General features: G+C 40.0%; 1 long non-coding RNA gene across 1 annotated transcript; it reads right to left on the bottom strand.

Annotated features, from left to right (window-relative positions):
* Positions 1-1010: 1010 nt before the first annotated feature.
* On the bottom strand, positions 1011-17039 carry LOC142150093 (uncharacterized). Its single transcript, XR_012691007.1, has 3 exons — positions 16861-17039; positions 16268-16458; positions 1011-1164 (listed from the first exon to the last, which is right to left on the bottom strand). It is a non-coding gene; the product is annotated as an uncharacterized LOC142150093 (long non-coding RNA).
* Positions 17040-18853: the final 1814 nt, after the last annotated feature.

Genomic DNA, 18853 nt, shown 5'->3' with positions numbered 1-18853 from the left:
TTAATAATGGAGTACCCCAATCATTATCTAGATTTGCCTCCATTTGAAATGTGGTATGGTCATTAGCCCAGAAATAGTCTGAATATTATTAATGAAAACTGGGATATATTACTTTCTGGTGGGAAAAAAACATTTTAAGGGAATACATAAACAGGAGAGGCAGGGTTCCTACTATGATTGCCAGGCAGCTCAGAGAAGGTTTCTCAAGGGAGTGGAGGCAAGGTTATTGTACCCACAGCTGAGTGCAAGTTTCTAGTAAATATTTAATTTGTTTTTGAGGTGGAGCGCTGGGTGGATGGTTTTCACATTCATGTAGTATGAGGTGGTCAGGTAAAGTTTGTGTTGGTTGGTCTTGTTTCTCTGATGCCAGCTTGGTAAGTTGTCATGAGCAATGCAGTGAGACATAAACTCTGGGAGAAATAGTAATAATATTAATAAAAAATATTAATAAAAATCAGAGAGGAGACTATATCGAATATATGCAAACATCCATTACCAGCCTCAACTAATAAAGTTATATATGGTTGAATTGGTGCTAGACAGTTTTTTCAAAATTATAAATATAATTTGTAATCTTACAGCGCTAGATATGTATATATGGTTGTCCAAGGCTGCTAGTTGTAGAGGATCTGCACTCCCCAATTTAGAAAAGCAAACGATAATATCCACAACAGCGCACAAGAACTACCTTATAGAAAATTTTGGAAAAAAAATTAAAATGGCTAGCTTAACTGACTTAATGTACCATAGACTGACTGGGGCTAGACATTTTGGATATGTTGTGTTAAGCCTTACATTTTTAAAATTGAGGTAATTCAAAAAGTGGGCAAAACACCATAAAAAGAAGTGAAACTGAATTTAGGGGTGGCTGGATATAATAGGCCGTTCGTCCCGCAATATTCCATTATAGCCATATTATTGGCTGAAATGACAAGAGCCAGGGAAACAGAAATGCCTGAATAGACAGAAAAACAGATTTTTTTCCCCTCAAAATTGTGTAGTGACTTATGTGAACTCCCAGTCCTATTGAACCGGACTTTGAAAAGCCTTTGAGTGGTGCAGACAGGTTTCTTTGAGGTTGGTCTGGGAGCTGTTCTTTTCCAAACTATGAAGGGGGGAATTCATACAGTCCTCTTGTGCAGATAAATGTCCCTTAATTTGCAGCTGTAGAAAGAGAAGATAATGCTGTCAAATGGGCTTTATAAATGTTACAATATTTGCTAGGGTGAGAATTCATTTTAGAGACAGACCAAGAATCTTTTAAGTGAATGAAAAAGGACCAGGAGAAAAGTTCCTGAATAACCTGCTGGTTCCTATCTCTATGGACCTTCATGTTTGAATGGAGACACTGGGATGGCAATAAAAATGGTGATGCAGGTGGCCTGACCAGTGTATACTACTTGGTATGTTAGCACATTTTGCATGGGTTTTTCTTTAAACAATTTCAGGAAAATGGATCTTAATTCAAAACTCTTTAAAAGCAGCTCAGTTGGTCTTATGAGAAGAGGAGTTGCTGTTATGTTGAAGCAATGACACCTTATTAACTAATCCACGCTTTTTCCCTTAAAAATAGAGCGTTGGAGACAGATATCTACTGAAAGACACTTGAAAGACCACTATAAATACTGCTTATGCTAGGGCCAGAAAAGCTTAGGCCGTTCTTATTTAGTTTTTCTGCAAAACTGTTTCTGTGAGTAAACCTGTAGTTGATTGTTGCTGACCAGACTTGCTCTGACATACTTTCCTGATCTTCATTTGGCAATTTGCAGTCTGACTGTGTATTAGTCTAGGCTATGTGGACCTTTTTTTTTCTTCCACCTGGCACCAGCTTGTCACATTTGGGAGCAGGGCAGAGAACCATGACCTGTGAATCTAGTAGCTGCAAATCCCAAACCCCCCTTGTATGAGTCCCTAATGAAAACTGGGGATAAACTGATTTTCATTCAACCTGTGGTAGGAAGTGTCCGATTTTCCAGGAAGTAGGAAATATACAAGTGTTTGGGGCCTATCAAAGTGACAAAGAGATCAGTGGATATCTCAACAGACTACATGACTCCATAAAAAATATTCTAAAATTAGTATAGGCTTCATTTTGATGGGTTAGTGTAATTGTAAACAGTGTCATTTGTATTAGATCGGTGAGAGATTAATTTAAAATGGTAATAAAATCATATAATTAGTAAAAAAAAACAAGGTATTATAGATTAATTTTCAAAGGGAGAATTAAAAATGCTGCATAAAAAACAGATTTGGAAAAGACTTGGAGAAAACGACACATATATAACTCAGTTAATAGCTTTAACTTAATACAGATTGTATTTTAATTAAAAAGTGCTTCATATTTTAATGTAATGTTTGTAATATAACCTTATTTTTACTGGTAGAAGTAATTATAATTTTTCTTGTACATACATTTAGAACCAATTTCTTGTCTTTTAGGAGTGTAGGCATTTATCTGCTGTGCTGGATTAATTAATGGTTTATTATGAACATTATATATAAAAAATAAATAAAATAAAAATAAAATTGGATGTTGTCCTGCTTCAAATAATGAAAAATCATAAATGGTGTATTGCGGGGACCTTTTACTGTTTAGATTTCACACAGGTCTCAGATCAATAAACAACATTTGCTCAGTGCCCACTACAAAGGCCATGAAAAGAAACGGCTAATAGGGTCAATGAGGAGGCATGATCCAGAAATAGAATATTACCACAGGTCACACATTTAAAATCAGATACATATCAAAGATACAGTGGATATATAGAGTCTACTTACCTTTATTGAAGTTGCAGGTGTTTTAGTGTAATGCTACAAATCGAGATAAATCAACGCAGAGACATTCAAAATATCTACAGCATCTCATTGTTGAAAGGAACCAATCAAGAGAGGGATATATATATATATATATATATATATATATATATATATTATATATATATAGAGCCAAGATCAAGACGTCTCTTCACACTTTATGTAAGTGAAACGAGGTATTAATATCACCCTAACCAGCCTGTCCCTCGTTTCTCACATAATATGGATTACAGCAAATACTTTTTATAGCCCTTGCTTTTGTTCACCAACTCAACAGAGTACAACTGCAGTGTCTAATTACATGTGGATAAGGGGGCATTGTAGCTCATTGTAAATATGTATATTGTTTATTGTATATTGTTGATGTGGCAGTGAGGTTGTTATTCATTGTCCTTAAAGTGAAGCCAGGGGGGTTATGGGTAGGGATCAGGTTGCAAGATACTGGTGAGGGCTTAAACTAATTAGTTTCTATTGTTCTCACAAGACTAGTCCAGCCATGCCATCTAGCAGGGGAGGTTCTGTGGAAACACAGCTCATCTCCACTCCCTTCTCAGTGCTAGTAAAGCACTGACCAATGTTTTACAAGGGGAGGCCCAGGGTTTTGCCCAGAGAGGGGAAAGCTCTCTGGAAATGAGACCCTAGATATAAGGAGCCACTCCAGGGCGTGAGGAGACATTCATTCTGAGGATTGATTCATGGAAGGTGCAGTGTAGCTGGTTTTGAGTTCTCTTTCTCTACCAATGGACTACAGCTGCAGGTAAGAGAAGAACTCCATGGGTCTTTAAGTCAGGACATCCAGGTGACTGACTCCATAAGCTAGTGGGGTCAGGACAGATGATGTGGTAAACCTGTCTGGCATTTATTTACTGTGTGTACATAATAATCAAATGATTTTTTTTTTATTACAATAAATGTATTGCTTGACTTTCTAACTGCATTTGCCTGAGTGACTAATAAGAACCTTAGAAGGTACTGGGTAGGCTTCCCTGGCTTAGGAAGGTACCCGTGGGTTGCCAGCCATAGTGAAGTGGGTAGAATTGGGCCAGAAAACCCAAAATATCTTCACAACTGGACGGGGAGAAAACTTATAAAGAAAGCAACCAAGAGGCCTATGGCAACATAAAAGGAGCTGCAGGAATTTCTGGCAGTAATTAATCATTTCCTGCATGTGACAATAATCTCCTATATTCTGCACAGGCCTATGGGGCAGGGTAGACGAAAGCCAAAAAGAAAACCCAAGCCAGTCTAAACTTCCAATCATCCCAACCCATGTGAGAAAATTTCTTGTAGTCTGATGAGACCAAGGTTGAACTTTTTAGCCTTAAATCTAAAAGATATTGTGAAAATATGGGGTTCTTAGATCACTCAAGCTAAGGAAAGATGAAGATACAACAATACTTTATTAAGTAACAATGTATGGTAATGGAATGGAATGCAATAGTCTTTAACAGGCAATGTTCTTTTTACCAGATGGGTAACAATAGTCCAGCAAGTGACAAGGCAAAGTCCCAGGATGGCAGCACAATGGCAAAGTTTCAATATAGTAACAAGATAGCAAATCCCAGACAACATTAATTCACCACTGCTGCTATAGCATTGCCAGGTTTATTTATAACCTGGTACTTTCCCACGCTGTCACAGACGGGTTGTGGGAAAGTCCCAGATTATAAATAGACCTAGCGGCTGTCATTTCCCTATGGAATCCAGCCTCCTGATGACCAGCCTAGGGCTGGTTGTCATTATAGCAGAGGGACCCCATGTTGTGGGTTCCCCTGCTATAGTGTCACCAGCCATAGCTGGCACCCCCTAGTGCTGGTTCTTGTAAAATCGTGCTTTGTGTTCCCCCGATTTTGCTAGTACTAGCACTAGACTGGCAGCACTAGGGTTAATCTGATTTGAGGATGGGGGGCACGCTCTCATTCTTGTTTTTTTTAATGTTTATCCTTTCGCGTGCCATCATGTTTTCATGCGTTTTGGGAGGGGAATAGGGGCGTAGTTTTAAGTTTTATTAGTGTTGGCATTTGTTTTTTATAACTCATTTGTGCCGGCAAGTGCTCATTTAATGTCAACATTGTGACTTCCGCCCTTACTACTGTTGAAAATTACAATGTCTACATTTTAAATATGTGAACAGAATGAATATGTCGACATTTACCCTGTCACCATTTTGGTTTCGACAGATTCACTGTCGGAAAATCGTACCCATCCTCCCAAGGCTTCCTGCTGTACTTTGTTTTTTGCCTTTAAGTTACCATTTGTGGATACTTACTAGCATATCCAGGACAGATTGTCAAATTCACATTGCACTATTACTGTTGCTGTGAATTTATTTAACTATGTCCTATGACGGACTGTCATATATACTCTGCATCATCTGTGCATCATTGCTAAATGTGCTAATTAGCTGCATATCGATATAGTCTGTTACTTTTGGACACCAAAGGCTAGATTTACTAATCTGCCGGTTTGGAAAAGTGGAGATGTTGCCTATAGATTCTAGCTATCATTTATTTAGTGCATTCTACAAAATTACAGCTAGAATCTGATTGGTTGCTATAGGCAACATCTCCACATTTTCAAACCCGCAGTTTAGTAAATCTAGCCCCAAGGGTCTGATTCATTAAGGCACGCAAAATTAATATATTGGGCCTGATTCATTGAGGAAAGTAAAGCAAAAATATGAGTAACCTTGAACCTTGGCAAAACCATGTTGCAATGCAAGCCGTGCAAATTAGTTTATTATTTTGCCAGTAAGGATAATGCTGTTTTTTCATGTAGGATGAAATACTTGATAGCTTTATTTTTATACTAACATTAAAAGTTGATCTAGTACATGCTCTACCCCAATTATAAATCTGTCCTCCCATTTTAAATTTACCCCTCCTCCAATACAACATGGTTTTGCCAAGGTTCAAAGTTACTCTCTTTTTTTTTTGCTTTCCTTTCCTTAATGAATCAGGTCCATTATGCGTTTTTAAAAAATGCATGTAATTCGGGCATACCCATGTCCATAATCAGTCTCTTATTGAATACGGGTCTAGGTTCGTTCTGCATATACACAACACACTGCAGAATACGTACAATACATATGTGGAAAATAAAGTCCCAGCAGAATGCACGGAAAAAAAAACCTATTCAATTATTGCCACCTATTAATAATATAGTCATTAAAAAACTTAAATTACATTTCTCATGGTGTTGTTGATGTCAACTGTACATAAGATGCATTTTTATAGTTGCTCTTGATTGTAAATACATGTTCTAGCATGTATATGCAACCATCATCATTATCAGTTGGCACTTGACCTGTAGCTGATGAATGTGATCCGTGCGAGAGAGATGCCCAAAGCTTGAATCAGACGCATCCTGCAGCGCTTGAGCTTGGTACACCCTTACTGAACATTAACTACATGCATGCGCCACTTCCCCCTCCCTGTTCCACCTATGAAACTAAAGGCTCTCGGAAGTGTTCTTTGTGCTTGAAGACGAATTGCATACACTTACATTCATTGGCGTATAGTCTATTTCTCTCCATGCGCATGGCAATTTAACGCAAAATACATCACATATCGGCTAGTACGTCCTTCAGACACAGACAGCTTCAAATCAAATGGTGCTTTATTGTTTGCTTCACAATAAAGAGCAATTCTAAGTCAGGATGACACCAGTAAACAATACCCTTTGCTTAAACCTCCTGGTGACCCTAATGCTAACTAAACACATTCCAGCTCTACTGACTGGCCAGCTCTTCCAGCATCAGTCACACACATAAAATGAACAACACAGTCCTTTAACCCCCACCCAAACACTGCAAACCAAACACAGACAATAAATCAATAACACACATATGGTACACCTGTGTGTTTGTGTGAGATGGGAAAGACTGTGTGGAAATTAACTCTATATGTAACTTTCCCTTGCAGACTTCCCGGGACCTCATCTGTCCCTATGCAGGAAAGGTGTGGCAGATAGGCCTCTTTGCCACATACCCTTCACCTTAGCGTCGCCAACCAGTTCTCTGAAAGAGAACCACTTTTATCATCTCAAGTGTCCTCTCGACCATTTCTATCAATTCCCTTACAGGGACCTTATCTTCTTTTAAACTGAGAACACTGTTCCTATACAGCCTGTCCTCTCTCTGTTTCCACTCACAGTCCCTTATGTTTCTAAAAGGACGTTTGTGAGCCCGTCCAAATTGTGGCTGTACTGTGACGTTGGGGTAGGTTTTCTGGCACACTGCACAAGACCTATAGAACCTCTTCACTGCTAGGTAGACTCCGGCCCAGTAAAACCTGGCAGAACATGGTTCCTTGTTCTCCCTTCCACCAAGGGTCCGCCACCCACCTGTGTGTGTGCAGCGTCCAACACTAGGGGTACATGAACCCTTGGAACCACTAACTGTTCTACTCTTCTCCCCTTCACAGTAGCAATACGAAACAAAACATTTTCTTTAACAACATATGTTGGCACACAGCCTGCCGCGTTGACAGGCTCTGCAACAACACCAGCATTAGCCAACTTAAATGCATGTTGTAAAAGCTCATCATCTCTTTGATCACGTGCAAAGTTTGAAACAAGGAACAGTTCTGGATAATTAGTCCTCAGTCCAGGCTCGCCTGAACGGTGACACTTTTGTGGCAGTTTTTCCATGTCCCCCAGGACAGCATTCCGGGATAGCAAGTTCCCATCACCAAGATTTACATGCTGTGAGTTCCCTGGCAGATCCTTTAAGACTTGGCGTCCGACCAGTGTTTCAATTGCCGGCATGCCCAGTTTAAGGTGTCCCAGTTATCAAACCTAAAACACCTTCTGTTCCACAACTTCACAGCTGGACCTTGGGCAATAGCAACACCTCAAAGCATCCCTGACTGGACAGCGCCATGAGGTTCCACGGACATGACAGCGCCATGAGGTTCCACGGACATGACAGCGCTGGGAGTGACCTCGGGCTGAACAGCGCTGGGAGTGACCTCGGGCTGAACAGCGCTGGGAGTGACCTCGGGCTGAACAGCGCTGGGAGTGACCTCGGGCTGAACAGCGCTGGGAGTGACCACGGGCTGAACAGCGCTGGGAGTGACCACGGGCTGAACAGTGACAAGCTCTTGTTTCAGCGCAGCAATCTCTTTGACTTTCTCGGCTACCGTCTGTTGAAGAGCTTCCACTGCTTTTCCTCTTTCCTCATTCTCTGCTTTTATCTCCTTAAGAGCTGCAACTGCCCTTTCTTTTGCTTCACAAAACTCTTGTAATTCTTTTCTCAGGGAATCAGAAACAGTGTCTTGGATTTTTAGCTTTTCAGCACAATGCTGCTTTGAGTCCCTCAACTCTTTCTCCAGCCAGGAGATTCCTTCTCTAAAAGTTCTCCATATTTCTCTCCATAGTCCTCTCTGCATATTCTCTGCGTATGGTACTCTGCCATGCCTAAATAGTCTGACTCAGGTAACACCAGGCTTGCACAGAAAGTATGAGATTCTTCAACTTGTTTTTTTTTGCACACCCAGGTAAACAGCAGGACCACACCCAAATAACAGTTCAGAGAACAAACAGGGTGCAGCACTACAACGCCCAGCAATTTTTAAAACTTTTGGTTTCTTTTGCAAAACAACAGACACAGCACAGTTCCAGTAACATTGCTCATATATTTCTCTCCATAGAAAAAAAAAATTGCTTTCTCAGCAATCCAGCAATTTTTCTCTGTAACGGACAGCTTAATACACAGTTTGGTGTGTGACAGTGGCAGTCAATATTTTCCACTCACCACGTTTTGCATCTGGAGGTTGGGTGGACAGCTGTGCATTGGCTGTCCTTGGCGATCCCAGTTCTGACACCACTTGTAACAAATGCGTCCTTCTTGTAGTACTTCTGACACCAATTGTAGTACTTCTGGCACTGACACCCCGCAGACATCAGACACAGACAGCTTCAAATTAAACAGTACTTTATTGTTTGCGTCACAATAAAAAGCAATTCTTAGTCAGGATGACACCAGTTAACAATACCCTTTGCTAACACCTCCTGGTGACCCTAATGCTAACTAAACACAGTCCAGCTCTCTACTGACTGGCCAGCTCTTCCAGCATCAGTCACACACATAAAATGAACAACACAGTCCTTTAACCCCCACCTAAACACTGCAAACAATCACAGACAATAAATCAATAAATGCATATGGTACACCTGTGTGTTTGTGTGAGATGGGAAAGACTGTGTGGGAATTAACTCTATATGCAGCTATCCCTTGCAGACCTCCCGGGACCTCGCCTATCCCTATGCAGGAAAGGTGTGGAAAATAGACCTCTTTGCCACAATATATATATATATATATATATATATATATATATATATATATATAGTATGCAGGTTCTTGCCACACATAAATAACATGTGTACATTACTGTGTTGCCTTCCTCGGTACTTCACTTGTATGGATAGCATAATAAATAGATTCCAGGTGAGGAGGCACTCAAGGATTTAATTTAAGATAAATTGTAGTTTGTATCAAAAGGGTGTATTTAATCCATTCCAATGTTTCAGTATAGAACTTTTCTCAGGGACAACACACACATTATATATATATATATATATATATATATATATATATATATATATATATATAGTAACCTGGTTAGGGGAACAGGTGCCATCTTCTGGGGTGTTGTATGTTAATATACAGCAACCAATAAATCACACAAGTCCATAATTTTGTTAAAACTGGCCTCAGACTGTTTTATTAACCAGAACAAATAAAGAAAAACTTCAAAATAAACACCTTGCCTGTCGAGCACTAACTGAACATAAGTCATTTTTTTCCTGTCAGACTATAAAAGAAAACATAATAAGTTGCAGCACATATAGTTTACTCACAACCAAGGCTTTCTCTTCTAGAGACTCTGCAGTCCCTTTCCACCAGACAGAGCAGAGACTGAGACTGATCTGACATCTTTTTATACACACACCTCTCACAGGTGCAACCATTAAGCATACTTGCCAACTTTCCCTGAATGTCAGGGAGACTCCCTGAAATAGGGGTGATCTTCCTCACTCCCTTAAGAGTCTGGCATTCTCCCTGATGCTGGGCCAGTACAAGACGTGGTTGGCTTCGCCATTTGTGGCATGATGACACAGTTCAGAAATTTGTGTCCTATGTCCATGTATCAATGCCTATGGAGGTGGCCATTTTCATAGAGACCAAGATTTAATCAAAGACTGACAGGTAAGACAACATGACTTCAGTAATGGAGACAGAAATGTAAAAGACACTTCAGTCTCTAGAGATTTATTAGCTTTTTTTCTTTAACGCATAGTTGCTTACTCTCCCGGGTGTCTCCCTGTCACGGGCACTAGAAGTTTTGACCCAGATTTCACCAGATGTAGCTTTAACCACCAGAGGCGCGGAGTCTAACACAGTGGCTGGTCTTCTCCAGGAACTCCCGCAAGGAAGTATGGGCTTTAGCGGCTTCCACTGTGCAGGTCGCGGCCCTCTGGGGAGTATGGTAAATATGCGGATCTGCTCAAGCTGAATAGAAGAGGGAATGCCAGAAGATATATATAGTCTCTGAGTAGTAGAAACAATGATGAACTGGTAAGTATGATGGGCAGTAATAATGGGAAGAGAGAGTTCCAAGGTGCCTAGCACGCAGGTAATTTAAAACAGGCAAATACTTGACAACTGAAGGAAAGTCTATACGGACAGCCAATAACACAGTGTAGTGGAAGAGTCAGCGACTCGCAGCTATCACTACAGGTGCAAAGTAAAACTTAGTCCCGATAATAGGTAACATACAATGTAGCTTTAGTGTAGGCTGCGGCTGACAGGTGTTACCACTGGCGTAGAGTAAAGACTTGTCCAGGTGCAGGTAAGATACAAAGTAACATGGAGCGGTCTGCGGCTGGCAGGTATTACCACTGGCGTGGAGTGAAGACTTGTCCAGGAGCAGGTAGAATACAAGGTAGCGTGGAGCGGTCTGCGGCTGGCAGGTATTACCACTGACGTGGAATGAAGACTTGTCCAGGAGCAGGTAGAATACAAGGTAGCGTGGAGCGGTCTGTGTCTGGCAGGTATTACCACTGACGTGGAGTGAAGACTTGTCCAGGAGCAGGTAGAATACAAGGTAGCGTGGAGCGGTCTGTGGCTGGCAGGTATTACCACTGACATGGAATGAAGACTTGTCCAGGAGCAGGTAGAATACAAGGTAGCGTGGAGCGGTCTGCAGCTGGCAGGTATTACCACTGATGTGGAATAGAGACTTGTGCAGGTGCAGATAAGATATGAGGTAGCATGGAGCGGTCTGCGGCTGACAGGTATTACCACTGATGTGGAATGGAGACTTGTCCAGGTGCAGGTAGCGTCCACAGCAAACAGGTACCATAAACAGGAACAGGGAACTCCTTGGTACCTCGGCAAAATGAGGACCAAGAACAGGCAAAGGTAGAAGGACCACAGGTGTCTAAAATAGTGAGAAGTAATTAATCATCCAATGAGCAGAGAAACAAGGTTTTAACAGTCTGTAGGTCTGCACATGCGCAGACCCTTGGTCAAGATGGCGGGCGGCCGCGGCGCAAGACAGGCACCGGCAAGACAGAGAGAGACCTAGGTCTTGAGCCAGAGGAACTAACAGTCCGGTGAGTGACACTCGCGCATTTCTGGGAGACCTCCCAGAAATCAGGGCAAATATCGCATCATCATAGTCAAAATGATGCGATTCGTCAAGCCCCGCCCCTGCACATCCACCTCCCCCAGGATCTCCCTGATGTCAACGAGGAAAAGTTGACAAGTATGCCATTAATCAGTCTGCTGTCAGACAGGAAAATCAGAAGACCCAGACTGGGCCTTATAAATGGAGCTAACCTTCTCTCACCATTTATACCCCAGGGACCCTTACCAGCTTTTTCCTAAAGTTAAACGCATCCTTCAGGAAGATCCTTCCCTCACAAAACAATCTCCCTGGTGTTTTTCAAACAAACATACCTGTCCAAATACACAATTACAGTGTTTATATATATATATATATATATATATATATATATATATATATATATATAATTTATTAAAAATGACTGTTAACTTGCTTTTGCTCACCTTTAACCCGCTTTTTTTGGCGGTCACTCTGGTGGCCACATTGATTTTAACTTGTTTTAAATACATTTTCCTGCATTGTACTAATTTTAATAGTGTAATCGCTAAGCAGCACACTTACTCCAATCAATAGGTTATTTCCTTATTTATGTGTGAAAGTGTAACAAAGAAATTTGTTGCTCTATAAAATACAGATGCATGTAAATATTGATGATATTCTGAAAATGGAGTACAGAATTTTTTTTGTAAACAAAATTTAAATAAGCAGACTTCTATTTCATTTGAAGCTTCTATTTTTTTGGTAATTAAGTTATGCAAGAGCCAGAAATATTTTCAGTAACAATATGAAAAATTAACCAAAGCTAAATAAAGCTCAGTTCTGAAACTGGTTTAAAAAAATGTTGGTACAGTGTACATGCTTTCCACTATGGCAAGATATAAAAAGTCTATGTATGTGTTCCTGCTGTTAATTCTTAGCTGTTAAAAATGGTTTAAAAAATGGTAAAGCACCTGTGTTAAACAGTGATAAGCAATTTTGTTATAGATTTAAATGTGAACCTTTCTTGACACCCAAAAGTATACATTTTGTAAGATTGTTTCCAAGAAAATGATAGGACATAGGGGCATATTCCATTGTTGGCGAAAACGCCCAAAATCTTGCGGCGGGCGCACTATTACCGTTATTATTATTATTTTATTTTTTTTATAGGGCGCCACTAGCTATCCGTAGCGCCGTACAGGGACAGACAGAAACACGATACAGGGTGAGACAGCACGGTACAGTTAACAAAAAGCACAGTAACTCCGAAGCTCAATGTACAGCTAGATGAGAGGCGAGAGCCCCAAGCGGGGTAGAGAGAGGGGTAGAAGGGCAGGAGGACCTCGTGGAAGAGACAAGGAGCTGGAGAGCAGAGTTAAGGTGGTGGAGAACAGAAGGAGAGGAGGCCCTGCTCGGAGGAGCGTACAATCTAAGGGGAGGGTAGGACGGACAGAGACGCAATGGTAGGAGGAGGGAATGGGGAGAACAGAGGCAGAGACGGAGAGGGGGGAAGAGGAGAATGAAAAGGAGGGAGGTAAGAGGGGGACAGGAGGGAGGGCAGGAGTGGGAGGGGAGTAGGGGGAGACTGGGAGGAGGTCAATTAGGTGGGGGACTGGAGGGCTTTAAGGAAGAGGTGGGTTTTTAAGGCCCGTTTGAAGCTGGACAGGTTGGGGGAAGTTCTGATGGAGCTGGGGAGCTGGTTCCAGTGGAGGGGGGCAGCGCGGGAGAAGTCTTGGATTCGAGCATGGGAGGAGGTAACCAGGGGGGAAGAGATATTACGGTATTATTACGGTAATAGCACACGTAAATACCGTTATTACGGTAGTTTTCTTGCTGGATTTCAGCTTGCAGCACCCTGAGCCGCGAGCTGAAATCCAGCTTACTATTACCGTAATAACGGTAATAGTTTTAACGCCGCAGGGATTCAAAAGAATTGAATATGTCCCATAATTTCCTTGTTTGTTACTTGTAGTCAAATATTTAGTCTTGTCTCAACCCATGTCAGTATGCTGCATTATAATTAAATTCGGACAATTTCCTTGCATGTTTTGTTTCACTGATGGTACCATAAATAAACCGTGCTCTCAAATCAAATAAAAATAAAGGAAGATTTAAATATACACTTTTTCTTTTAACATCTGCTTTTTACAAGAGGAAACAGGGGTTCACTTGCTTTAATCAAAATACAGCAACTTCCCCACCTTTATTACGATAAGGTCAAGGTTTATACCATTGGGTTGGAGAAAGTTGGCCTATTGTGTCAAAGCACACTATGGATCTCAATGAATTAAAACAAAGATTAAGGGCTAGATTTACTAAACTGCTGGTTTGAAAAAGTGGAGATGTCGCCTATAGCAACCAATCAGATTCTAGTTCTCATTTATTTAGTACATTCTACAAAATGACAGCTAGAATCTGATTGGTTGCTATAGGCAACATCTCCCCTTTTTCAAATCCGCAGTTTAGTAAATGTTCCCCTAAATGTTGTTAATGAGTAACAATAACAATAAATAATAAATCCTATTGGATTATATCAGACCAAGACAGGATGAAGATGTCAGGTAATTATTTATTATGGGAGCAGCGTTTTTATGGTGGTCAAAATAAATTATTATTTATGGGGGCATGATTGCTTAAATTATTATGGGGACATTATTATTTAAATCGTGGGGGCATCATTTCTTCTATTTTAGGAATGGGGCAATAATATTTATATCTTTAGGATCAGGGGAGAATATTTACATTTTTAGGGTCAGTGGCAACACATGTAGTGCACTGGCACCGGCATGCAAGAACAGTCATGGGCTGTCAGAGCATGCTAGCATTTGTAGAGTGCAATTCATTAAATGTTCACAGTTTTACCATGGCAGTCAATGGCCAGGGGTAGCAGGAGGGCCCAGCACTACTCAGCATGGGCTGACATGCTCTAGATGCGGGATATAATCTTTAAACCAATCCCCTAGCGGACCGGGCACAAAGTTGAGTAGGCTGGGATATTAGGGAATGTAATGGAAATAGTAAAACCGCATGTTTCACATTTGGTTTTATCATGTGGTTGGGCGTAAACCATATAATTGGAAGCGCTGCATAATGATTTTTCACAGCACTGTTTTAGTATATAGACCCCTTAATCCCATAATTGAGCACACAGTTTTAATGATATATTTCTGTTTAACTGTATCTCTAGCTACAACTAGCTGCCCCCAGTACAGTATTTATAGACTACAACAACCAAAACAGAATTTATTTTCTCTCATACACTTTTACGTAAAGAAGACAAAAACGCACTTTTATTATAAAGTGTTAATTTGAATTTTTACGAGTCTAGAACAGATAAAATAACCTACAACTAATTTAAGTGATAATTCTTCTGTAACACTTGCAACACATTAGAGTTGCTTGGTTTGCAAGCTGTCATTTGTTTGTATGCACTTGCCAACTGGAGAATCCACACTCCTTCAAATTAATATATAAAATGGCTGAATATCCTTTTTCTTTCCTTTATGTTACGTTACTGAGATTTTCATGTTGAATCCATGACTTCAGTCAACATTGGAAACAGCTTTAATGTGGCATTTACTTAGCTTCTTATGTAGCCACAGTAAACAGTATGGGCGTCAGTAAGTAGTGAATCATTGAAGTTGAAGTAGGGGATATTAAAAACCACTGAGTACAGTTTAAAGACAAAATAGCAATTGGAATAAAAAAAAGTGGGCTATTTAGTTTGCTATTTAGTTTGCCTATTCTATGACCATATTTTCACAATACAACAACGTGCATTAATGGTCTAGGAGTAGGTGGTTGGTCTAATGTAAATGGAGTAATGGCACAAAATCATTGGGATCAGATGTACAGGTCAAGAGGTCTAAAAATGGCAGACAACTGCCAAAGGTTAGACATAAACTACCCCGAATCAATTTGGGGGTGATGTACAAATATTTAGCATACATGAATGGAAGTCCACTTGTCTGAGATACTAAATTCACAAGTTACTACAGTTATAACTGACATGTTGAACTTGAACTTAAGCTTCTAACTTGCAGTAATTCTGTTGTTGCATCTATGAATAGCTGCTCTTTACCAAACAACCTACTGGAAAACTGCAGGCTTTCAAAAATGATGTTTGAACTGTAATTACTTTTGAATAATGCTACCAAAGACGATAACTTAATTTTATTCAGCAAAAATATATTTTGTGTTAATTAAAATGTCAAGCTCTCTCTTTAAATTATTATAAATTATGTACGTAAAGTTAGGGACTAATACTAAGCTGCAACAGCATAGTGCATGGAGCTATCTTACAATTTTTTTAATGTGTTTAAATACTTATTTTTAAGTATATGTATAATTTATATTAGTTTGTTGCATTGAATTATGGACATATACTTGTAAAGTGGTATAGCATGTATGGATAATAGTAACAAAAATATGGTTCAGCACACTTTAGCACAGTAGAAACGATTAAACTATTCAATAGCTAAATAGCAAAGTCCTCTATGTACTAAATCGTATTGCAAATTAAAGTTTTATGCATCCAGAGTTGCATTTTGCTTATGTAACAGGAACCCAGTAGTATTTGCTATAGATACACCAAATGCTTATTTTAAAGTTTGTATGAATACTGTACTGATTCTAAATCCTAATTTAAATGTTAAAAATAAGCATTAGGGTAACAAAGCTTAATTACAATTTTATTGATTAGACTGTGTCTTGTGCATTAGATAAGAGATAAAATATTCAGATTAGATTCCTATATGCTGCTAAAACAACCAGGATATATACCCCAGACCCAATCCCTTGATTCAATGTATCACAAAATTGTTACAGACAAAATTACTTACCCTAGTATATTCTCAGAGAGCTCCTTGATCAAATAGACCAGCTCTGGATATTGCAAGTATACAATCAAGAAAATAATGGATAAAGGATAAAAGGATTTCAAAGGAACAAAAATCTGTGTGCTTCATAAAATGTTTATTTCTTTTCCGTTCACATGGGAATACACTGAGAATTTCTTAAGTAACAGCTGTAACTAAATAGATAAAATATCAATCAGCAAAGCAAATGAATAATCAATGATCTAAGTTACTGTTTCTGGAAATGTAGAAGATATATATACAACGCTTTTAGGATAGAATCTGCAGCAAAGCAGCTTGTCTCCAGCTTATTATTTTATGCTTAGTTGTGTTCAATTAAACCCACAGAGGAGAGAGGAGGCTGGTTAAACCACAACCCAAGCACATGAATAGAAATCTTTACAATCTTTGATGACCTTTAATGCAAAGCAAATTAATTATTTATAAAGCCAGCGGGCGGGGAAGAGCATTGTCATGCAGACGGTTAAATAAGACAGTTTAACTGCACAGCTCTGTGATCATCAGAGAGCTGTATGCTCAGTGGGATTACATGCTAATCACAAAAGAAAAGATCTCACCTTTCAAAGCTGGAACATTGGGTGCACTAAGAATCAGCTTGCTTTTCTATTACTGTTTCTATACCCTTTTTGGTTGTTTATCAAGGTAAATCTCTATACCTAAATACAGGAGGAATAAAGGGGATTACTGGCAACTGCTAACCTAGGAGGCAAGCTCAAATGGCCCAGGCTATATTTTCATCGGCTTGGTGCGACAGTAAAATGTGTGCAGGTGTGGTTTGTCTAAGGTGGGTTTGGTTTATATAACCAATGAAAAATATGAAAATGTTTTGTCAAAAAGCTATAATCAAATACAACCCCTACCAGCTCGGTTTGACTAGTATTCAAAGCAGAGACAATTCTAGTGATCTATATACAATACAAACAGTATTTTAATGGCCAATATTTTATACACAGAGCATTCTACTGACCGATATATAAATGATATATCGGTCAGTAGAATGCTCTGTGTATAGAATAAAGCATTCTAGTGAACTATATACAATACAGACAACATTCTAGTGACCTATATACAATACACAGAGCACTACAGTGACATAGAAGCCTGTCATATCTAGTAACTCTGTGGTCATACAGTGCATGGCTGTCCCTGATGCTTGAGAAGTAGGTAGATGATGCTCCTTGGCTGCTCTGATTGTTTTTAAACCACAATTGGAGCAGTCAGGCAGCACCCTCTGTCTGCTTCTTGGCTGCCAGGCAGCTGGCAACAAAGGTGGAAATTGTCACCCTGCTCCACTGCACAGACCACCTCTGCCTCATAGCAACATTTTGCCATACACAACACTACTCTGTCTAGAGGAGTAAATAAGGACTACTGTAGTCTAGTTTAAAAGTACCCCTATTTTATCAAACCCTAACACCTCAAAAAAACACCTATATTATAGTCAAAACAGTTAGTTCCAATAGGTGAGCTGTGAGAAGGTCAATGGCTCACAAGTGCTTTGCAAAGCCATATTCAATAGCCTCTGTGTTTATGTATTCTTTTCCTGCACATATCAAGTAGCATCAGTGTAAACTCATAACACATAGATACTGATTTGTTTTGTGATTACTGTTCACAGTATTCACAGAGTAAAGCAGTGCTTGTGTGTTAGGAATTTAGCATGTATATTGCTATGTGAGTTTCCTTGACATGTAAAATGTCAATATGCCTTACTGGCCTGAAATCCACTGGGCCCTGTAGGAGCAGTATGGGAAGGAGTAGAAAACGACATTGCCGAGCCCCATAGCGAGATTTTGGGGAGGGCCCAGCGATGCTGCTTCAGCATCTTCTGAGAGCAGAGCAGGGGCAGGTTTACTGAATTAGCTGTGAAGCCCCAATTAGAACGAGGAGAGGCCACATGCTCTGAAAGCAGAAAGGGGACCTTGAGAGGCTGACACAGAATTTCTGCCACCGCCTCACCTGTGGGCCCTGTAGCAGCCACACCCCCTGCAGTGGTAGTTCTGCCACTGGCTATGGCTATTGTTACTCCCCTACTTAAGGTCCTCACATGCAGTCCTCTAACCTTCAAAAAAGCCCCATATAACCCATAATCTCAGTAATAAACTAAAACATTAAATTACATCAATCTGTAATGACATAGCAGACATTTTAATGTAAGATAAGCAACTGTTACAAGCTATAACAAACAAATCTGACAATTCAATATTTCTACCAACTTTTGAGAGTAAGGCTAGGTACACACTACAGAAATTTTTTCCTGATGTGGTATCTATAACGACTGATGAAATAAATAGTCACAATCAGCATGACAACTCATATGCACACTGTCACGATCTTCATCCAGCTGCTCTGCAGCATCTTCCATGAGGATGCTGCTTGCCTCCTGCAGCTGCTGTCTGCCAAGAACTGTGTTGTACTTTGCCATTATATGTATCCAGCCTGCAGTACTGCTGTTCCACCAAAGGAGCCACTGTGGTACTTGGATTGTTCTTCTACCTGCTAGAGCTCAGACCGGTACTCTGGGATACTTAGCACCTGTTTCTAGCCTTT

The sequence above is a fragment of the Mixophyes fleayi genome, chromosome 4, assembly GCF_038048845.1.
Source record: "Mixophyes fleayi isolate aMixFle1 chromosome 4, aMixFle1.hap1, whole genome shotgun sequence".
Classification (NCBI taxonomy): domain Eukaryota; kingdom Metazoa; phylum Chordata; class Amphibia; order Anura; family Limnodynastidae; genus Mixophyes; species Mixophyes fleayi.
The sequence above is the reverse complement of the archived record's forward strand: the minus strand, read 5'-3'. Positions and strand labels throughout refer to the sequence as shown.